The 24,630-nt window shown below is 37.7% G+C and overlaps 1 pseudogene; it reads right to left on the bottom strand.

Moving 5' to 3' along the window:
- Positions 1-6,161: 6,161 nt before the first annotated feature.
- LOC131983429 (nuclear GTPase SLIP-GC-like) lies at positions 6,162-24,373 on the bottom strand (annotated as a pseudogene).
- Positions 24,374-24,630: the final 257 nt, after the last annotated feature.

Below are 24,630 nucleotides of genomic sequence, written 5' to 3'. Positions count from 1 at the left end.
AAACTGAGCTTTATGCAAAATAAACAATGTGTATCTCCTAAATTTATCATCTATTTCATACCAAATAAAGAAAACAAAGAAAACTGTGTATGAGTTTGTGTACTTTTGTTAAAGTAAAGTAAAGTAAAGGGTTTAAGCAACAGCTAGTGAGGGAGTTGATGCTTCCTCGCAGCTAGTAAGCTCAGTCCTAAATAAAAATATAGTGATGTCATATATTTAGATGAACAGTAAGGAGACCCAGTTAAAATGTATAAATGTATAAATAAATAAGTAATAAATAATCGATGATTAATGTATGATTAACTAAATGAAAGTTAATAAAGCTGATAGATATAATTATTCAATGAAACACATTATAATTAAATAGGACATAAATGTATATCATGAATTCATTTCTAAATGTTCCTTTCCTTTATTCTTCCTTATATCTATTTTTCCTGTAAAATAGTCAACTTTTCATGTCAGAAAAACAGAAACCCTTTTTCAGCTTTGTGAGGAGCATTTGGTTGCGTCTTCTCCTCCAGTTTTCTCCTCTCATGTTTTTACTAAGAGCATGATGGGGAAAAATTGCATGGTCGGAAAAAAAACTGCTAAAAGAATCTAGTTGTAGTCTTGTAAATAGTTATCCTGCAAGATTGACAGTCTGTCTAAAATCCCAGTGTGAGACCAGACTAGGACTAAAAACTCTAAACTCTTGTCTTTAGATGTGAGCTGATAGTTTTCCAAATATTTTTATCAAATATTTAAATCTTCTGATGTTTAGGGAGCATTACTCAGGAAAAGATTCATCAAGTGTTTTACTTGTTTAAACATGATGTATGTAAGGGGTTCAGGCCATGACAATGTAAAGTATTACTTGCATTGAATTGCCTTTGTGTATGAAATGTACTATGCAAATATACTTGCGCTGCCTTGTAAACATGAGCTGTAATTCACAAAGACTGAATGGGGAGACAGCTGGTCTGGCTCTATCCAAAGGTGACAACATTCACCAATAAGCACCTATAACTTCACCTTACAGACATTATAGTAGTGTTTTTTTTTTATCCAACTGTGTGTAAAAAAAAAAAAAAAAAAATATTCATCACAAAATGTGAAAATATTCCTTAAATGGCTCGTCGTTTGAATTTGTCTCCTCCTCAGTGTCCATCATTTCAGGAGTATCCGTATGCTTTCTTTGCAGGGCCTGTAGTGGTGATATGAATTTAATATTTATTGGTCCATCTATCACAAATGTATGTATTCATCTGTTTCAGTATCCATAATTTGTTATCAACATTTTGTATAGTCATTAGATTTTTTTTGTTTTATCTATTTTCTTATCTACCTTCTTCTAAGGTGTTTGCTTGTACTATGTGGCATTAGTGTGGTGGCTGGCTGACCAAAATATCAGAATTTGATTTTTTTTTCTTCTTATGAGCGACAGCTGCTGCTGCTGTTATTCCATTTAACAAAAGTAAGAAAAACAGAGTTGGATTTTAAAAAGACAAATTCAGATGCATGAGGTGAAAATTATGTATGTAAGATAATAAATTTTTTTTATTTCATACAGTCAGAAACGTATGCTTGTGTCAGTGTTTTAACAACATACAGTAGCACATCATCCTGATTGACTAAATATGCACATTTAACATTGAGTGAATAAAGGTGCAGAGATCAGGAACTGACTTCTAAAATAGTTATGTTAGATTCCTCATAGCTTAGCTTCAGTGTCATAATAGTTAATAATTAATGCAGAATGTACAGTACCTTCAAATCTCTGTATGAACTCACTGAAGCCCCACTCAGTTAGTTTGCCTCGGACAAAGTCTGGTGTCTCCATGGCAACCCACTGTAAAAATGGGTTGAGAGTGGTTGGTTGATATTGAAAGTTTTATTATACACTCAACATCACTGCCTTACACTGTCCAATTGAATTCTGAGGTTTTTGATAAGAGGTGTCAGTTTTTCAACAGCTGCTTTAAAACTCCCTTTAAAATAAAATGTAAAGTAAGAGGGCATTTTATTCTGATATTCCACTGTGAAAAGTCCTGTAAGTTTGTGTAAAGATACCTGAGGTCCACTAGAATGTATTAGACGTGGAATTATTGATTGGAAACAGACCGTTTAATTTGGATTATTTTTTAATATGTCATATTTTACTGTACAGTCTATATCCAGGGGCAATTTATTAAGAATTTCCACAGTGAAAAGTCCTGTAAGCTTGTGAGAAGACACACCGAGGTCCTGTTTGAAGTGGAATTAGTGATTGGAAACAGTTTAATTTTAATCAATTTTTTATTTTGATGTTACATTTTTACTGTACAATAAATATCCAAGGGCATTTTATCCTGATATTCCACAGTGAAAAGTCCTGTAAGTTTGTGAAAAGATAACTTAGGTCCAGAATGTTGAAAAGACCGTTTAATTTTGATTAATTTGTAATATAATGTCATATTTTAATGTACAGTCTATATCCAAAGGCGTTTTGTTTATAAAAAAAAATACATAGTGAACAGTTATGTGAATATCATGCAATTAATCTTATTTCCATATTTATCTGGTATTTGGGCCTGGTTGTGTAACACTTTATTCTGAAAACTGATAACCTCACGTCGATACAAGAAATACGTTTTTGGCGCAACACAATTTGATTATTTCACGTGTTCATGTAAAGTTAATACTTCATCTCCTCTCTGCAGGTAAGAGTTTTATACTGAAAAAAGTGAGAAAGAATGACAGTAAAGTGTTTATCCTACATGTCAGCTCGCTTGGAGCAGTTTCAATAAATTTACCGTAAATATCAGAATATGGGCGCACTACATTATATAGGGACGGCTGGTTTGACTACGGAGAAGTGAAGGACGGCTCACTTGGCCGCAGTTCTAGTTTATAGTTGTACAGTGGGCGGACATAACACATTTCTACTACATGAGAAAAACATTTGGTTTTTGCCTTAAATTGCATGTTTTCAGCATTAAAAATAGCCTAACTTTGCAGCGTTATTTCGACAACTTCCCGACACGATATCCTGATGTTTAAAAATGCCTTATATCTGTTACGGCCTCCGGAAAAAAAAATAAAAATAAAAAAAAATGGCGAAAAATACTGACGGAACTACCGTCGAAACGCTAAAGCGGATAAAAACAAAGGCAACACAACTGTATTATCACAACAAACATTTATTGAATCAATGGCACTAATATTTATACTGTTTTCTAATAAAAGTGTACTTACATTTCTTCTCCAAGCTTGTAGTGGAAATGTTGTAGACTTACACTCCCTGTGCTCTCTGTCTTCCTCACCTCCTTCCTTTAGAGCAGCTCTGTATAACATGCTTGCAAAAGTCAGCCCTTTACAACTTCCCAATGCAAAACTGTGAATTTACATACTCTACAACAATGGCTTTCTATCTTTAATTACTGTCCCCTCCCTGTACCAACAGAGAAAAACAGCTGCTGAATCAGAAAGAAAAAAACAATCTGATCAAAGATGGATAATCAGGTTAGACGAGGTTCATATGAGGTTAGAAATGGTTTTAGAACACGATGAGACCAAAACACATCCTGTTGGTGCTGTCAGGGGACAAAACTACATCTATGTATCAGGCTGTCTGTGAGAAAGCTTTTTGAGTTCTGTGTTTTTCAACCAGTGCTCATAACAGCAATCAAGTTTCAATGTAGAAATCAACTCTTAATACAAAATGTGTGTTGCATGTGGTGCTTGTAAATGTAGCAATCGCAAATTAAATCAGGAAGTTCTTAGTGTCCTTGTTGTTGTCACACCGTGGTGAGGTCTTGGGTTTTTTATGTTTTGGTCTCGTCACTGCTTTTATTTTGAAAAGTAACTCTCCTCTCGTTTCAGATCACCTGCCCCTCCCTGTGTGTGTCACCTGCCTGAGCGTCTCCCCTAATTACCAATTGTGTTCACCTGGTGCTCCCTCCCTCATGTGTTAAATAGTCTGTGTCTCCCTTGTCCTGTGCCAGTGTGTCGTTTTTCGTCTCGCCAGCATTTCCACAGTTCTTGTCATCGCCACAGTCATCTGCCTTGCTTCGTTTTCAAGTTTGGTTCTCCTCGTAAGAGTGATTTTCTTTTGTAAATTTTCACAGCTTAGCTGCTCCCTTAGTTTGTTAGTTGTTTAGATTGCCTGTTGTATTTCCTCCTTAAGAGTGATTTTGTGTTATTTAGTTTTTGCCCTTAGATTGTTCCTCCATTTTACGGAGTGATTTTTAGTTTAGTCTTTTTCCCTGTTTAGATTTTCCTCCCTTTTGGAGCGTCTTTTGTTTATTAGTATTTTAGTTTGTCCCTTTTATTCCCCTTTCCCTTGTCTAGTTATTTATTCTTTACCCCATAGGATAGTTTGCCCTGAGATCAGGATAGTCAGGAGTTTAGTGTTTTTTCCCTCTTTGTAGGGATTATTATTGTTAGGTCCTTTAGACTGTTAATGTTCATAGCCTTTTTGTTTCCTCTGTTCGGGGAGTTCCTCTTGCTGACCAAGTATCTAAATAAAGTGCTTTTGACATACTCTGATATATCTCTGCGTCTGAGTCCTGCTTCGAGCCCGGCCTGACAGTTGTTGTTTTCCAGCAGAGCTGTTTGTGTGTTTAATTTGTTCTGATGGTGTGTAGACGTCACTTGCTGCTGCTGCTGCTGCTGCTTGGTACAAACAGCTGCTTACTTACCAATGCAACAGTCATGCAAAAAGACGACAAATCAGAACCTGATGTCAGGGCACACAAGATCAGCCACTTGATGAGCACAGGGTGTTTTGCTGCAACATCATTTTTGTGGTTTCCTAATATCATTATTGTCTCACTGTTAAATTTAGTCTCTCACTAATATATCTAGTTGAGAATGCATTGATGTCATTGCACTTACAATTATTCATATCAAATCACATTTTATGAGCTTATATCTGAAAAGTAACTAGTACCTGCAGCAGTCAGATAAATGTTTTGAAGTAAGAAGTCCAAAAATTCCCAACTGAAATCTAGTAAAGTAAAAATGTACATTAATAGGAAAAAGTAAGAACCTCAAAACTGTACTCAAGTACTGTACTGGAGTAAAAAAATAATAATATATATATATATATATATATATATATATTGACATCTATAATTAAATCAAAGACATCTGTAAATCACTTTTGACTTGTCAAAATGTAATTTTGCAATGTTTTAACATATTTGTCACATCTCAGAACTGTTTTACAGATGTGTTCAATTAATATTTCATCTAATTAAAAATTACATTTTAACATGTTGAAATGCCTGATGCGCACGCACACACACACACACGGTGAAAATTATACAAGCATCACTGTCGCAGCTATTAATAGCACAATGGTTCAGTAAAGATAAGCAGGTTTATTGCTATCATCTAGTTCTCTTTATTTCTCATATTTGGATGAACAAACAAGCAACAGTTTTGTCATTGAATATGAAGGAAAAATGTCCAATCCAACCTGCTATTTGTACTGTAATCCAGGTTCAGGACGACTATAAAATCATTGAAATTTCAGCATGCTAAACTACTAAAATATAAATCATGGACAAAAAATGTGAAAATATATTGACGAAGACATTTAAAAACCTGTTAAATCATTAAAAACAGAGTCTCTTGGACTTCATAGTGGCCTAATGGCTAAGACATTAAAATCACAATGTTTAAATCTGATTGGGATTGCTGCATGTCATCCCTCTTTCTTTCTCCACACATTTCTGCCTCTGATCTTTAATCCATTGAAGGCAAAAATGTCCTACCAAAACCAGAAAATCTAAAACCTTGCTACATGTAATTCACCACCACCAAACAACAATAGTACATATAAAAAACAGGGATAATAACTTGACAAAACTGGTTGAGACTAAATCCAGAAGCCTCTCCTCTCTAATGCCTGCAGGAACCTTCAGTGGGTGATCAGGCCTCTGCAGTTTCTCTCCACTGAGCAAACCTGAAACATCCACCAGAGAGACAAACACTGAATATTAGTAACAAACAGTAGAGCTGTCATCTCATTTATCCTTTTTGAATGCTTCATGTCACTAAAACGTACCTGTGCAGATGTCATGGATGCAGTGCAGCTGTTGGACCCGGTGGATCTATTAAACAACATATTATTATTTACATCATTCAGACCAGCAAATTAATCAGGACATTTTGTAAACATTTAAACAAAGGTTTTACCAAACAAGAGGTTCATCACCTGGGCTTCACATCAGTTCATTGTAGTACTTCTCCACCATCTCAAGCTCCGCTTGAACACCTAAAAAAGACAGTAATGATGACTTAGTAATGCCATTTTGATATTTACAGTAATTTTTATATCAAATTTGAATTTGATAGATTTCCTTTACCTGGGATCAAGTCACCATCTGTCTTGAGTGACAGCTCGATTGAGTCCTGCATTCTTTTCTCCAGTTTCTCCAGGATCTCCATCTAAATTAGCACCAAATTATTGTCAAATATTGTGTTTGAAGGATAGGGATATTTAGCTTAGCTTAGCTTAGCTGTAACTGATGTGTTAAAACTATTATTTGTTAAAAAACCTCATGGACTTTGCAGAAGAGTGTTCAACGAACATTTAAGTTTCACTTCATCTATTGAACTGCACCTGGTCGAGAGGGCAGATCCTGCCCTCATTATGAGCAAGGCTCACTTCTTCTATTTGTCTATAGGTTAAGACAGCACATCAAGCGGTCTTATTGAACCTTTCCTGAAAATTGGTTAGAACTAAATCAGGGTGCAGCTATTTCAGTAAGAAACATACACAAAGGCCTCAAAAAGGGAACTAAGAAACATAAATAGACACCATAGGCTTCACAAAAAGGGAAGGTGTTAAATATCACGAGGTGTGCAGTATGGGTTGGGAGTGCGGGAGGCTTTAAGAGCCCCAGCTATAACATGTTCAAGATTAACTGAATCCTACATGAATTAACTGTTTAGATGTGAGTTCAGAGAGGTCAGACTGGGCTTTAATGTTAGTAGCTATAAAATATTTTGTATATTTCTGTCTGAGAACAATAGTTGCCTGGAGTGTTTGTCATAGCAAAAGCAGCTTTCCGATGCATATTTCCCTTAAAATTAGACAGCACAGCACATCAAAACCCTGCGTGTTTTACTAGATCATCGTGTGACGTTTTATAAAATGTGACAAACCTTCAGGTTGTCCAGCTGGTTCAACATTTCATTTTTCGCCTTCTCAAACATGATGTTCCCTGAATTATGTACATGTTCCTCAATTGTTCTCCTCATATTGTCCAGTGAGCCCTCTCCTGTAAATTCTGCTGCTCCTGCAGTAAAACAGTTAATTGTTGTCAACTCTTCTGCACAGTTGTGATAAATGTAACTGAGTATTAAAGCTCAGGTTTTACGTCATGATTTTCTTACTTTGATAGCATTCTTTCATGGCTTCCTCGATTGTCCTCATCAGACTGCTGTAGATTATTTTCTTGCGCTCCCGGATGATTTTGTTCAGTTTTGTCTTAATTATTTCTTCCTTTGAAAGAGAAATTAAAGCAGGATCAACATATTTTCAAGTAAAATCAAACCATTACAATTTTTTTTGCTGTGAATTATTCAAATTCATTCATAAATCTGCATAGTTAACATTTATTTTACTGTATCTTTGGTCTGTATCTGACAGCTGCTTTCCCTCCCAATCTGCTGTGTCGTGACATTTTAATCAGATGGTTGGACATACAGACTAGACTCAACACTGAGCATGCTAACAAACGCTATCACCAAAATCAATACATTCTACCTACACATATCCACATTTCTTATTAGTTATTGCCTCCAAATACAGATTCATGAGTCTAATTGAATGTTTGAAGGCTCCGTGTGGCATCAGGGGGGCACCACTGAGGATGTGTGGGTGTCTTTACAGCAGGCATGAATTTATGAATTGAGTGTATGTTTGCTGGTATGGATGTTGACTGGCTCTTTCAAAGCAGTCATTAGGACAAAGGAAATGCCCAACATCTGCATTGCTAACATTTACTGTATTTATAGAATTTTCCATTTACAGTAAACATAAATGTTCATTTGTATTTACTGACTGTTTACAACTTCTTCCAGCATGATCTGTTTATCTAGAAAAACACTGGCAACATGCAACATCTACACTATTTTTATTGCTCTTGCCACCCTGTACTGAATAGCGCCATAGGCCCAATACCTGCAGGAATAGGCATTTGGGTGCAATGTGAGCTGGGCAGCAGGACATAGGCTAACCACTGGTATCACAGACTCATTCTATGGTGGAAGTGGAATGGCCTCAGTCTATGAGGTCTTCAACTCCCACCTCCAGTAGAATTTTTGTGGATCCTAGGAATGATTGTGGTCATCGAATCCTGAGTGGGTCATGTTAAAACCTCCACTGTGGAGGCAGCTGCTAGGAGTTGTGGTTGGTAGACTGGTGTGCCTGTTGCATCTGCAACCTAAGAACCATTCACCAGCGGTGAAGGAAGCCATCGAGCCTAAGAAGGAAGCCTTATGGGCTTGGTTAGCCCAGGGGTCTCCTGAACCAGCAGATGGCCAGAAAGGAGGGTGATGTTGCTAAAGCACAGACCTTGGCTCAGGCTGTTATGGACAGGATGTCAAGGTGCAGCCAGGGGGAGCAGAAGGTCTTGGGATCCTTCTGCCCCCACAAACTGGCCCCGGATAAATTAAAAGAAAATGAACTGATGGACAGATGCTTACTCTTCTGCTTTAGTCTCCCTGATCTGGACAAACAGCAGATAAATAGACTTATGAATAAGATAGTACCATTCTGATCTTTTACCTCTGTGCTTAGAAATGTGAGTTGCAGTTCAACATCTTTGTACTTTTGCTCCTCTTCCATCATCCTCTTTGTGCCAAGTGAAAACTTGTTGATGATCCCATTAAATGGTTCACTTTTCCCTTCATTTCTGAAAAAAAAAGTTAAAATGCTCTCCATTCAATGTAATTTGTTTATATGTATTATTTAACACAACTGTAACTGTAGGCTTCAGCATAACATTTGTTACTTCATCTCCATAGTAAAAATGTGCCAACACTGTTTTTTTTGTCTTCACTAAGAAATTTCTTACGGGAAGGTCTTCTTGAATTCCTCATCAATGCTGTCAGTCAGACATGAAGCCAACTTCATGTTCAGGTTGATTTCTTTCTTTCCTTCTGGTTTGTGTATGCCGCCGTTATGAACTATAGACTTCAATGTTGTGTGAAAACCTTTATTCTTGCTCTTATGCTGAAACAAGAAAGAAAGACAACAGACATAATGCAATACAGTTAACAGATTCACATGAAGGGCAAAATCGGTTGTTTAGATGTCATTATAATTCAAATACGTACAGGATGTAAGACCGACTTTAAGCTTTTTTCCCGTGAACTTTTGGATTTTTCGACACCCTCACTGAGGCGTCTTTCAAAAGACCTGTGAGTCTCTTCCATGGATTTTCTGACATTATCAAGTTCATGTTTCATCTTTTCTTCAAGTTCTTTGCACACATCTGTCTTGTCAGCCTGAAATGAAACACAACACATTCAGGATTTAAAGCAATGAAACTAGGCTGCTCCCTTTATTTAATCACATATAATTTTAACCTCTATTTTTTCTATGGTTACGCTGCTTCTTCAGCAAGAAAAGGAAAAGGAAAAAAATCAGGAAATCAACTTCCTAAAATTTCTGTAGAGTTGGTCAATTAAATGTACAAAGTCTCTCTTTGACTTTATCATGTTTTCACTGAATTTGAGCACAGTTTATTTCTGTTGTCTTATTTTGCTATGAATATTATTATATTCTCTCAATATTAATTACACAGATAATGAAAGAAGTGTTGTTTCTTGATCTTACCCCGTGTCTACGACTGGCCCCTTGAATCAGAGAGAGAATCCCACGAGCTCCAGACACATAGTTTAATGTCTCTGAGTGACAGTCGTTGAGATCTTGCAGAACTTCCTGAAGTTTGGGTATCTCTGTAAAAGAATGCAGTCTTTATTTTACATATTTAAGCTACATGCTAACATGTCAATAATTCAATTAATTATTTTTGTTTTGAATTAAAGCATTTAAAGTAAATTAAAACCAAAATTAAAACTTTACATTTAAGTGCTCATTGACACCTCAACTTACCAGTGTCATCTGCGTCTAGATGTTTATTTTTTAGAAACTCTTTGGCGCTCACTGTGAACACTTCGAAAAATTCATCACTGAAATCTTTCTGGAAAAAAAAATCAGGAAGGATTGCTGGTGTCGAACATCATTTTGCTATATTTTCTGTCACTTGATAAAACTCACCTTAACCCGGTTTAGTTTGCTGAATTTTTGTTTCACTTGTTCCTTGGCTTGATTGTTTCTTTTAAATATGCGATCACGAACAGCTGCTGACCTGTAAGAAAAGGTTTGTATTAAGTGGCACCTAAGACAGTATTTGAAACACTGAAACCAGAAATTTGGATTTTTTTTGCAGACTTCTCTCCTCTAAATAAAAGCCTGTAACTGTTACTAACAAGCATACCATTTAATTTAAAACAAAAAAAGTGTGACAATTTATCTGAAGGTTTGTAAATATACAGTACACACATATATATATATATATATATATATATATATATTATGGCATGCCATTCAGGAAATTATATATATATATATATATATATATATATATATGGATTCAAAACCTGAGAATATCGAAACCTGAGTATATATACTGTACTTTTCAGTGAGCAGTGGTGTTTTTCTACTGTACTGTTACTGTGTGTTCTTCCATATTTTCCTGCAGGCCTATGGCCTTGCTTTGTTGTGCTGTGTGTTATTGCATTTATATATATTCATTCATTTAAGAGTGAAAGTTATCCATTCTACCAGGTTCCAGTCCTACCTGGCTGGAAGAACAGAATATGTCTCCCTGGGAGGGGCAAAGTCAGAGACACAGACTGTCACCTGTGGTGTCCCTCAAGGGTCGGTTCTCGGCCCCACCCTGTTCACCCTCTAAACTCTTCCCCTTGGCCGTATCATAAACCAGCATGGAATATCATTCCACTGCTACGCTGATGACACACAACTATATATAAAAACTGGTCCATCACTATCATCATCATCATCATCATCACCATCATCATCTTCATCAACACTGAGCACCTGCCTTGAGGAGATAAAGGCGTGGATGGCAAAAAACTTTCTTCAACTAAACAGCTCAAAAACAGAAGCTATCCTAGTTGGCACACCACACCAGGTCCGGTCATCTCCCATAATCCCACATCACCTTCTCTGGTCAAAACATCCCCCTGTCATCTACAGTCACCAACCTGGGTGTAAAATTTGACACTCACCTCACCTTTGACACCCACATTAAACATCTCTGCAAGACCTCCTTCTACCACTTCCGAAACATAGCCAAACTCCGCCCCACACTCAGTCTGTCAGATGCAGAACAACTGGTCCACGCCTTTATCTCCTCAAGGTTGGACTACTGTAACGCACTCCTCATCGGGACTCCTAGCAAGAGCCTACAAAAACTGCAATATATCCAGAACAGCGCTGCTAAGGTCCTGATGAGGGTGCGTAAATATGACCATATCACACCCATCCTTCACTCACTCCACTGGCTTCCTGTTTCATCCAGGATCAACTATAAAATATCCCTACTCACCCATCAGTGCATCCATGGAAATGCCCCACCTTACCTCAAAGTACTCCTCACACCACAAACCTCCTCACGTAACCTCCGCTCCGGAAACAAACACACCTTACACCCCCCCAGGACAAAGCTCCATACAATGGGCGAGTACAGACTCTTTTAAAAAAGGCCTAAAAACCTTTCTTTTTAGAAAAGCCTTTTATTAAATGTATCGTTGTGCTTTGGCCTTTTAACCTGTTTTTAATCTTGTTGTACTCTGTAGCACCTTGAGATTGCTTTTAACAATGAAAAGTGCTTTACAAATAAAAAATATTATTATTATTATTATTATTCTGTCTTTCTGTGTTTTGATTGACACTCTGGGATGAGGGCTGTCTTATGTAGCCTACATGGAGTGTAGTGTGGATATGGTGTGGTATGGTTAGTATGTCTACATGTTCAGGAGAGCACTAAGATAGTTTGTGTGTCATCAGTTGTGGTGGGCCGGTTGGGGCAAAATAGTATGGGACTTTGAATATTCATGCCCCTGAACTAGTTATATGTACTTTTACTTGTGTTTATGAGCTCCTGGGCCCTGTATGACTCAGTGTCTATTCTGGATGTTATTTAACTTTCTACTTTTCATCTTAAATCACTTACTGATCATCGCAGTCTTCAATATTATCTGACTTGGTGCAGATAAAGTCAATGCGCTGACACTCGCCACCATTTCCCATGAGGCTGCTGGCACTTTTCAGGATCTCCCAGGCTTCCTTCTCTACTGCTGCTCGATTAATGTCAGCCACGACCCACACAGTAGAACAACTTCCAACAACCTGGAGGGAAATAATAGCAAGTTTGTAATGAAAAATCTATCAACAGCTTTGTAAAAACATGACTTTACAGTTTCCAGATAACACAACAACAATAAACAGCATTGCATGTGAACAAATTACCTCTTCCCACATCTTGTCTCTGCTCTTGTTACAGTCCCCATTTCCAGGAAGATCCACAAGTGTGACGTGCTGGAGAAATTTATTATTTGGCACCCTCACAGTCACACACTTCACCAGTGGCCAGTACCACCTCTTTACTCCGCCTTCTGCGTATTTTGAGACACTTGTGTCTTTGACCAATTTCTCAGAGAGCTCTTTAGCCTGCAAGAAACAATAACATCAGATGAAGTAAGTCTAAGAATAAACTTGATGTTATATCTTCAACAAAACAAAAACAAAATATTCCACAGGTTACACTTAATTGCATGGAAATAAGGTTGCCAGTTTGAATAAAATAAGTAATATTATTATTTGTAACAAAGAGGTCAACCCAGTCTTCCAACCTGTTCAACACTAACAGGAACAGAACTTTACTGGAATTTGTCAAAGCAGTTGTATTAATTTTGAAACTGTTAATCATAAAAATAACTTTTCAAACTGCACAAAAAAAGGTGTTTAGCTCAATAAATAAAAACAACAAAATAAAGGCAATACTCGTTATGATTTTTATGATATGGGTTTGTAGTTGGGGTCAAGACCTCTTTTTTTAAGTATTCTTTACATATTGATTTTACTTTTACATGATATGTTTAACTACCGTAGAACTAAACCAACCTAACATAAGCTGGTGTAAATAACATAAATCTCAGTAACTCAGAATTCAAAACGTTTAACAGTCAGACAAGAATGAAGCGATATCTGATGTTACTTTTACTTACTGTTTCACATGTCAAAATCTTACTCTGGGAATTGAGAAATTCTGGGATTTCTTTGAAGTGTTTGTCTTCCATGAGATTTTCCGCAGATTTGTTTTTCCATTCCTCTCCATACAGAGCTGACAGCTTTTCATCGGTGTCACAATCATCCTCATCATTCTCCTGATCCGCGTTATCCTTGAGGAACTTCAGCAAGGTCCATAACTCATCTTTCCACTCCTAAAAAATGAAATTATTAATTTTACTTAGTGAAATTAAATTGCGCATTGTTAGCTCAACAACAATATATTTTTGTAGCTATATCATAACTTTTTAAATAGCCTCAAGGAAACCATCATATTCAGCTCATTTTACCTTTTTTGTGATGAACTCAATGTGTGCCTCGTACTTCATGTTCTGCCTGTTAGCCTCGACTTTAATCATGACTGAAGTACATGCATTGAAACTTCCAGATGGCAAGAGATTCTTCTCTCCAATGATTGCATTTATCAAAGAGCTCTTCCCAGCCCTGGATTTACCAAAGACACCAACCAGCTCCCTCTTGTCTGTCTCCAAATCACTGATGCTTTGCCTGTTTTACAAGAGGTTAAATATGGGTTAATTGATTCATTTGGAAAATACACAACTAAAAAATGACTCCATCTATGAACATCCTACTCAAGCATAATGTAACTTTAGTAAGAATTATTTATAACATTTAGGTAAATAAACTGGTGTTATGGCGTTCATGGTTTAGGCTGCAGTATTGGATTTATGGAAGGAATGATGAAAATTAAAATCTTTACCATTTCAATAGGGCACCGCAATACAGCACCGCACCGCTGTATCTTGCCCACTCGGGCTTAGAGCCCTAATTAGGGGTACCGGAGGTACTGAGAACCCTATTGAAATTGTAAAGATTTTTTTTTCATAATTTCTTCCATAAATCCCATACTGCAGCCTAAACCATGAACGCCATAACACTGGCAGTCACAGGGCTGGTACAGACTGCTGCACCAACACTTAATACTTACTTGAGGAAGTTGTTGAGCTTGTTGTCTTGGTTAGGCAGTTTTTTCTGGACACGTCTCATGATGGTTTTCACATCAGACAGTATGCTTCCTTCTGTCAGAATAAAAGTAAGCAGTAATGCACAATAAGATGTTTTGTTATGCCAAAGAAACAAAACAAAAATGTGTGAAGTTAATTTAAGTTGCCTCAGAGTGTTTCATCAGGCATATACTATGGAAACTTAGCACTGGATAAAAAGGCCACAGTTAAGTTATATATTTAGGACCTTTGTTACTATGGATACCTCACATTCTGGCATTTGGAAAATGTTTGAGGTGTCCTGATAAGATTTAAAAAGACAGTCAATGAGAACTATTTTCTGTTTCAAAGATTTGCTAGACTATTTAAATGTCTTTAAAAAAACATTATAGTAAGTTGTATTTATTTAGAAAGTATTATAAATACCTGAGTATGATCCCGGTTCAGTGTCAAGTCGTGGTTTTGTAGTTGGTGACTGACATTCGCTGGACCGGTCCTGAAGATCCAACTTTCTCTTTCCTGATTGGATTTTTTTTTAGATAAAGCAAGATATCACTGCCTTGACATGAACATGTTATCAATCAGTAATCAGTATGATACTAAATATCTCACCTTTATCACTTGTGCCACTGGTGGATGCAGAAACCTGTGGATGAACAGGAATATTTTACCCTTAAATTAAAGAAATTGTATTCATGCTCTGTCCTCTAACAGGATTCAACCAGCTTGATCACACAATTTCATTTCATTAACTTCAACTTCATTTTTGTTCTCATCCAACCTGGGATGAGCCTCAGAAAACTTAAGTCTAAAATAGAACGAACAGCTGATCACATTCAGCATCTTTTTCCCCTCAGTCAACACACTGTGATCCAATGAGACAATTCCTCAGTCAAAGATCAGCATGTTCATAATCACATCCCTGTGAAATGTAATGTCCTCAACATCCTTAACTGAGCAGAATTGGTCGCTTCTTCATACTCCCATTTTCACTTCAGATAAAAGTAATACTCTCTTAACTAGGCAATAACTAGACTAGACAGATCCCACCAGCTCAGCTGTCTGTCACATTCTGCTCTACGCCTTTACAAACCTGTTCCACAACTAAAACACCAACGTGAATCTTTTTTTTTTTTTTCCACAATATTTTTATTGAATTTTACACATTTATAGACAGCAGTGGAACATGATCACCAAGTTACATTTCTCATAAAAAAGATACATCACATTTCACATATTCCACATAACACAAGTAAATTAACAAACAAAACCAGACAAAACAAAACAAAAGAGAGAAAAACAACAACAACAACCAAACAAAAAAAAACAAAAAACAAACTCAGCAACAACTCAGCACCTCACAACCGAGTCAAGGTGAATGCGCACCCTGATTTGCAAGAAAGTTCAATAAGGGTCTCCACACTTTTTCAAATTCCTCCGCTTTTCCTCTGGTTATATAAGTCAGTCTTTCCAGCACCACAGAGGATGCCATCTCCTTCACCCACACGTTTATTGAAGGTATATCCATTTTTTTCCAAGATAGAGCTATCATTCTCCTGGCCTGCAGGAGTCCAAAGTCAATCAAAGTTGACTGTTTAGAGCTGACTACACAATTGTCCGGGTATATACCCAGTACACACAGCTTTGCCTGGTGGGGCACATTCACTCCCACAATCCTAGATATATACTCAACAACTTTCACCCAGTATTCATTTAATTTTGGACACTCCCATACACAATGGTACAGGGTGCCTTTTCCTTCCAAACATTTAATACAAGTATCTGGAACATCAGGGCACCAACGATTCAATTTCACCGGGGTAATGTAAGTTCTCATCAACCACTTGTATTGCAATAGTGTCATTCTAGTATTGATTGATTGTTTTTGAGCTTTTAAGCATGCCATTTCCCAGTCAGCTTCATGTATATCTTCTTGAAGATCTACTCTCCATGCCTCAAGCCTGTCAGTACTAGATTCCTTATCATATGACATCAAAGCTGTATAGAATAGAGAAATCTGACCTCTCCCATATAAATTTGAAATTGTAAGTTTTTCAAGATGTGATAGCGGTGGCGGTTTAGATAACATTTGCTTATGTTTTGATTGTATGAAATGTTTTAATTGTAAATGTTTGAAGAAATGTTTTTTTGGAATGTTATAAGTCTGACACATCTGATCAAAAGTGAGAAAATTACCATTCATATAAAGGTCCCCTATTTTCACAACACTTCTTTCTGCCCAGAGTTTAAAACCGCCATCTGCTCTTCCTGCCCTGAAATTTGTATTACCCCATATGGGAGAGAACTGGGATATGGGAGGAATGTCTTGAATATACTGATGCGCTTTATACCAGATATCAATAGTATTTTTGAGGAAAGGGTTCTTTGTTGTTCTTTTCAGTCTTTTTGGGTCTGCAGCATAAAGATACAGCTTTAATGGGAGATTTAGTGCTGATGCCTGTTCGATATTCATCCAGGATGGAGGAGCTTCCGTTGAAAAATAAAACATTGCAGAGCGTAACTGTGCGGACCAATAATACAGTTTCAGGTTAGGGAGCCTTAACCCTCCCCGTTCATAAGGCAGGTATAGCAGTCTAAGTCTCAATCTGGGTTTATTATTATTCCAGATAAATTTACTAAAGATGCTATTTATTTTGTCAAAAAATCCTTTCGATAATGGTAGGGGGAGTGATTGAAATAGGTATAAACATTTTGGTACTATAGCCATTTTAATCATATTTATACGGCCGATCATTGATATGGGCAATGTCATCCAACGGTCCAATGTTTCCTTCACTTCATCCACTAACGGATCATAATTTGTTGGGACAATAGTTTTAATTTCGGGGGTAATTTTGACACCGAGGTAGGTGAATCCTTCCTTTGAATTAATAAAAGGGGTTCTTATGATTGGTTTCAGTCTTTCTTCCTTATTCAGAAATAATATTGATGATTTTGAGTGGTTGATAGTGTATCCGGAGAATCGCCCAAATATTTCAATCTGTTGCATTAAGTTTGGGATACTGACAGATAAGTTTGTTAAAAAAATAATAACGTCGTCAGCATATAGGGAAATTCGATGCTCCTGTTCCCCTAGCTGGATGCCAGACAGGCCTGTCTGTGTTCTTATTGCCATAGCCAATGGCCCTATGGCCAACACGAACAGCATCGGCGACAGAGGACATCCCTGGCGAGTAGACCGTTCCAAGGTAACTGGTTTAGAGACCATACCATTTGTTAAGACACTGGCTGTTGGGTTAGTATATAAAATTTTAATCCATTTCAAGAAATTATTTCCAAAACCAAATCGAGGCAAAACATTAAATAGATATGGCCATTCTATTCGGTCAAAGGCCTGTCGAGCATCCAGTGATAGTACTGCCGCATCCTTAGTGTCAAATTTTTCATGTATAATGTTAAGTACTCTTCGAGTATTGTGGAATCCTTGGCGTTTTTGTACAAAACCGTTTTGATCATTATGAATCAGGTGTGGAATATGAGGATCTAATCTCATGGCAAGAGCTTTACAGAGGATTTTTGTGTCAACTCCAAGAAGACTTATTGGTCTAAATGAAGAATACTCTGTAGAGGGTTTGCCTGGTTTCAGGATCAGGGTTATCGTTGCTAACCTTAAAGAGGGTGGAAGAGTTTCATTTTGATAGGACTCGTTAAACATGTTTAAGAGTGGGAGAAGCAGTTTTTCTCTGAATGTTTTGTAAAATTCTATTGGCAGGCCGTCAGGTCCTGATACTTTACCACTGTTAACATTTTGGATAGCCTGTGATACCTCTTCAATTGTTAAATCACTATCTAACTTTCCTTTTACATCTTCTGTCAGTGTCTGAAATTGTAACTTATCAAGATATTTGTCCCTTTCTTCCGAGGCTTGAGAGCATTCTGATCTATATAAATGTTCATAGAATTCCCTAAAAGAATTATTTATTTCCGTTGGATCTACTGTTAGCCTTCCTGACAAAGTTGTTATAGTATTAATTGCTCTATCAGACTGCATTTTTTTGATTCTCCATGCCAAAAGTTTCCCCGCTTTTTCCCCTTGATCATAATAGGATTGCTTCAGCCACAACAGGCTTTTTGCAGCTTTGTCTGCGGATAATTTATTGTATTTGGTTCTCAAAACTAACAGTTCTTTTTCTTTTGTTGGGTTGTCTCTTTTATTTAAATCTGTCTCTATGGATTTTATTTGCTTTTCCAAATTTTCCATGTCTATTCTTCGTTGTTTTGCTTTGGAGCTTGTATAGCTAATAATTTCCCCCCTTATGTATGCTTTAAATGCTTCCCACCTTGTGCTAGCGCTGGTTTGATCCGTATTGATTTCAAAGTAGCCATCTATTTTAGTTCCTATATGTTTAACAAAGTCAGGGTTATGTAGCCACCAAACCTGAAATCTCCAGCTAGGGGGACTGTGTACGAGTTTTGTTATAAGAATACTTAATGAAATAGCAGCGTGATCGCTAATTATGATACTATCATACCAGCAACTTTTAATCCTTGATAAAAGCTCCCTTGAGACGAGAAAATAGTCAATGCGAGAACGGGATTTACCAACACCTGAGTGACAGGAGTATTCTATTTTACCAGGATTCTGTTCTCTCCATACTTCAACCAGATTTAAATCCACAATATACTGTTTCAATGATTTTCTAGTTTGTGCCTTAGAGGTATCACAGCCTGTAGATCGGTCTTTTACTGGGTTTAAAACGCAATTGAAGTCTCCCCCAATTATATAAGATCCTCGTAAAGTGGACATGGTCAGAAACAGATCTTCAAAAAATTTTGGATTATCCTCATTTGGCCCATATACACTTACTAGATTTAATGTGACAGATAAAATATGACCTTGAGTAATAACATACCTTCCAGCTGGGTCTTGAATGGTTTTTGTGGTCTGAAATGGTATAGTTCTGTGAATAAGAATAAGTACACCCCTAGCATAATTGTTGTATGATGCGTATATTACCTGACCAGTCCATCTATTCTGAACCAATTTAATATCAGAGGCTGTCAAATGGCTTTCTTGAATAAAAATTATTTTGGACTTGAGCTCTTTAATCCTGTTTATGACCTGTTTCAATTTTCTTGGCTTCCTCATACCCCTAACATTCCAGCTTGTGATTTTAATGTCAGAGGTATTCAGGGTGTTAGTTTGTTCCATGTATAGAATTTGTTGGTTTTACAAGGAGAAGTCATTAAAGGTATTTTTGCTGTGCTGAGTCCCTGACACACATAAAAGAAAACAAAAAACACATAAAAACTTACACATAAGAACATTTGAACCCTTGGAACCCCCCTCCCCTTACTCACTACAAGAACTTTTGGGGCTTATACTGATCCACCCTATGGAGGAGCAGCTAAACTGTGCAAACCTAACCCTGCAAGCAGCCAATGGTCTCCATCAGCCGTGCACCTCGTAGTCTATTGAAACATTTCGTATTTAACCCTCATGGCTTAATAATAACATCAGAGTAGCAACTATTTTGAACGCCAATATTGAATAGTAAAATGTTCTTTAAGACTCAAATCAAGTTTCAAAAGCAACCAGAGCTGTTATAGAAAACTCAGTTGACATAAACCTCCTCTTAATAAACTCCTTTCAAAAACAATAGAAGTTGATGAGGTATTTCTCATTCCAAGAAAGAATATCTTGAAAACAACTCGATTCTCTTGGACCCAGTCAGGATAGTTTTATACCTCTTAAGCAGGCAGTGACATCCTTTTTTTTTTTTTTTTTTTTTTTTTAAGATGAAAATTATTTTTTTTTCAAATGAAAGTAAGCAGAATGATAAAGTCAATCTGGCAGTATAGACATCTTCTAAAATAATAATAGAGGTTGAGGAGCTTTTTTTTTTTTTTTTTTTAGCAAAACAAAGCAAATCCTGTGAGAAGAAAAAAGAAATCTTCTTGGGTCCAGTTAAGTGTACCAGTGACACAGCTGACACCTGCTGGCTAAATAATGTAAATAAACAAAATACTGAGTTATCGACTACAGTTATCCTGACGGCAAAAAATACCGAGCATTTTCAAAATACAACAGGATGCTGGAAATAATAATATTTATATAATGGAAATAATGCAGACTGAAAGAAATGGAAAGTAAAAGAAAAGGAAAAAATGTCTTCTGAGTCTCAGTCTGGTTTTCGTTTCATACCTGTAAGTCAGCCGGTGCCAGCTGACTTATGTAAGCAAGCAAATAGTTTCCACTGCCACCTTCAGTCCTCTCCAACGTGTTCGCGGCGGAAGTCTTCTGCCTCTTTCGGTGACGAAAACAGGTGTATTTTCCCCCTGTAGAGGATCCTCATCTTGCATGGATTATACTGGAATCCGCGGAAAGTCCCTCTCTCCACGAACACCTTCCTGGCCGCGTCAAATGCGCGCCGTTGCCGCATCGTCTCAGCCGAGAGGTCCTGTGCGAAGAACAGCCGGTTCCCTTCATGCGTAATGGTGCGCTGCTTGGTGGAGCGGAAAACAAACTCCCGGTCTTGAAATTGCAGGAACCGAATGAGAACCGCTCTGTGTTGATTTGGTTTCGGCGGTGCTAAGGTGCGATGGACCCTCTCCAGGACGAAGGATCTGTCGGCGTTCAAGTCTAGCCAGCGCGGTAACATGTCCTTAATGAACTCCAGCAGCGGTCGGCTGCCTTCGGCACCCTCCGGGAGTCCAAACAACCTCAAGTTCTTCCTTCGGCTCCGATTCTCCATATCCTCAGCTTTCGACTCCAGGTAGCCGATTTTTTTCACAGCATTGGTTAGCTCCGTCTGGCTTTTCTCTAGTTGATCCTCTGCTGATGCTATGCGGTTTTCAGCCTCTTCCATCCGTGTGGTGTTGGAAGCCACATTTCGCTTCACCTCGGACACGTTGGTTTCCAGAGCAGCGACAGAGCTGGCCATCTTACCCAGGCGGCTGTCTATGCCATCTAGTTTGGATCCAAAGCTCCGTGAATCTTATTACACCAGTAAAATGTACATATTTGTTAGCCTGAGTATACCCAGACTGCCTTGCGCGCTCGAATTTAATTTCGAACTGCGGCGGGGTCTGGAAACTAGCAGGGATTCTTAGCCCTGTTTTAGGGATCCAATCACAGAGCGGGGAGGGACGGTGAGACGATGACGCGTACTACTCGGCACTTGGAAGCTTTCCGGATCCAACATGGCTGCTGCAGACCCGAAACTCTCTTTAGCTGTAGATGGTGTTTTAAATAGTTTAGAGCGAAAGTTGAAAGGCGAAAGGTCTCTCGGCGGCTCCGCTGTCCCCCGGCTCGTAGCGAGATCACCGGTAGCGGGACTATTAGCGCCGCACCGGCGGTCTCGGCGGCTCGTTGCGCCGAGCCGGTGAGACCGCCGGTCACCGCCGGTGATCTGGCTACCAGCCGGGGGACAGCGGAGCCGCTGAGAGACCCGCAGCAGCTTGTTTGTTGCCCATAAAATCAGTGGATGTGTGTGGCAGAATGACATGAGGGGGAATAAAGCGTGAAAATAAATAATCTTGCAGAAAGCGAGAACTGGAGAAGCAACGCAGCAAACAACACTCTCTCACAGACACACACACAACAAACATCCATCTCTGTTGCTCTACATACGTCATCTGGTATAACTGATCTGATTGGCTAAGAGCTACCTACAGACGCTTTCGATAGACATTCTAAGCGCCCAATAAACGGCTCCGGAGGATCGTAAACCACACCTCCTCTACGGAGAAAAGCATTGAAGGTGTCCAGACCTAATCTCCAATGAGATTTGGTCTGGTGTTAGCCAGGCTACATATTTGTACCTTTTTATCAAATTCTTTAATCATCTTTCACCACCACACTTATTGAATAAGTTCAAGTGTAGAAAGTCACATATGTTCATCACAATACAACTGAGAACATGAATGCCATGTGTAATTTAATAAAACAATTAAATAATTTAAACAAAAGAAAAGCAAATTATTTCCCAGGAGAAACACATATAATACTATTTGGTATTTGTAACCTAATTTCACCTGGTCAGTTCAAATTTAACAAGACAAAATGTCTCTCTGTCTCTTGTCTTTTATTTCAACAGTCCACCCCAACACAGGCATTTAGATTCAGAGGTATAAATTACTACTACTATTACAATAATAAACTAGAAAATTTCCTCAGGGGAAATTCTGAAAGGGCCACGGGGGCTACTGCCGGTGTGTATGATGAGATTCTTCAGAGATTTCAAACAATTAATACTAGTAATGTGATGATACTATACAGTATTATATACAAGGAGCACACCTACAACAAGCATTCCTTTTTAAGTATTTATTTATACAGCAACCTATGACCTTTAACCTCAAAATGTGTGTGTGTGTGTGTGTGTGTGTGTGTGTGTGTGTGTGTGTGTAACGAAAATCACATAGAGTTACGTGTGTGTGTGTGTGTGTGAAGCATGTGTATCTGGAGGAGTGTGCACGCGTAAGCACGCATGTGTGTGTGCGTGTATCTGTAACTGTAATTACATCAAAGGCAATCAGGTCAAATCAATCAACAGAATTAACTGCCACCTGAATGTACCGGAACAATGACAGCAGCCAGAGGTGGACAGACCGGAATTTCTGGCCTCGAACAGAAATCATTTTTGGCAAAACCATAATACCTATCATTGATCCGACTTCATTTGAGCGCCCTGAGTTCTTCCTGAACGTCTACATATGTTTTTTGTGAAGAAAAATGAAGAAATAGCTTTGTAAGAGCGATCTGAAAAACTGTTAAATATGCTTTTCTACAGAAATCTTCCTGCATTTTTAATATGGGAGCCAATGAGGCTATTGGTGCGTGTTGGTGGCGCATATGTGCATCCTACGCCCAAACTATAACTCTTTACCAGGGGATTGTGAGTGAGAAGACAAATTTTCCTACATTTCTATGTATAAATTATTTCTGTAGAGTGGAATTTGCGGCCTCGAGCGCAGTTTTAAAATTTATTTTTTGACAATTTTTTCTCTCCCTCTACACTCTGGCGATGATGTCACATACTGTGACACGAACATTCCGTGCAATACACACCCATTATAATCTCAGAATTTCTCCAAAAATGATCATGGTCATTGAACAGGGATTGATAAAAAACTATATGACCTATCGAAACGTGGATTAATACACCAATACACAAGAGTTGTGTCTACTGCTACTAATTTTTTTTCCCGGCTGTCCCATTCACTTCAATGCAAAATTTTGGGCAGTTTTTCGGGACGTAAGTCGTATTCCGTATAGAAAAGTAATAGCACACTGATCTCGATCAAACCGCACGTTTTGATATATAATTTGTACTCTTCGAGTTGTAGGACCAGTTGCGGGAAGAAATTGTGTCCAGAAGAGGAAGAAGAAAAAATCCAGTATAACAGTAGTGCTCGGTGCGACTGCCCCGTGGCCCTAATAATAAACAATAATAATTATAATAATGTTAAATGTAGCGATAACAACATCTGCACATAAAACAGATGGTGCCTTGTATGAATGAATACAGTGAATTGTTTGAAACTTTATTCAACTTACTTGAACAGAGGAATCAACTGTTTCTGGATATGCTGTGATTTGTTCCTAGTGACAAAAGGAAAAAGTTGCAAATCCATTTTAGTTAAGAACTGTTAAGATGATAATAAATACTATTGATGTCAATGATATTATTTGTCTCTGTTTTGTAATTGTCTTCAAAGTACAGGACTTTACCTTTAACATCCGGAGTTTCTTTCTGAATTTTACCCTTGGTCCCACTTTCGGGATCAAATCAGGGATATCTTGATCATGGAGACAGTAAAGACTTTCCGCGTCAATGCCCTCATCTGTAAAAAAAAAAAAAAAAAAAAGTAGCCTATACAGTTGAATCTTTGCCGCAGAAATCTATCATATAAGGTGTGAAAAATGCGTGAGCGTTTTTTTGAGACACATAAACAAGAATTGCCAGGATTAGTATTAATGTTAAAGGTTAACAACAAACCAGCACAGTAATACTTTACCTTTAAATTTGTCTATCCACTTGCTGAGACCCCACTCAGTTAATTTGTTCCGAACAAAATCATCCATGATCAAGAACAGCAACTGGAGGATAAACACATAATGTTTTAATCAACAATGACTACGTGACATTTAAACTGTTATGATCAATAATTGATCTGTTATTATTACAGACAAAGGAAGTAACAAAAAGAAGAAGATAGAAAAAAAGGGTTGTAAGTGTGTCATTACTTTCCTACCAGTGTGAATGCGTCATACAGACATTTAGCTTGTTGTAAATATTAAATGCGTGGTTTTGATATATCTTGGATATATTTTTGTTAAGA

The sequence above is a fragment of the Centropristis striata genome, chromosome 13, assembly GCF_030273125.1.
Source record: "Centropristis striata isolate RG_2023a ecotype Rhode Island chromosome 13, C.striata_1.0, whole genome shotgun sequence".
In the NCBI taxonomy this organism is placed as follows: Eukaryota; Metazoa; Chordata; class Actinopteri; order Perciformes; family Serranidae; genus Centropristis; species Centropristis striata.
Note: the sequence above shows the minus strand (reverse complement) of the source record. Positions and strands in the feature narration are given on the sequence as shown.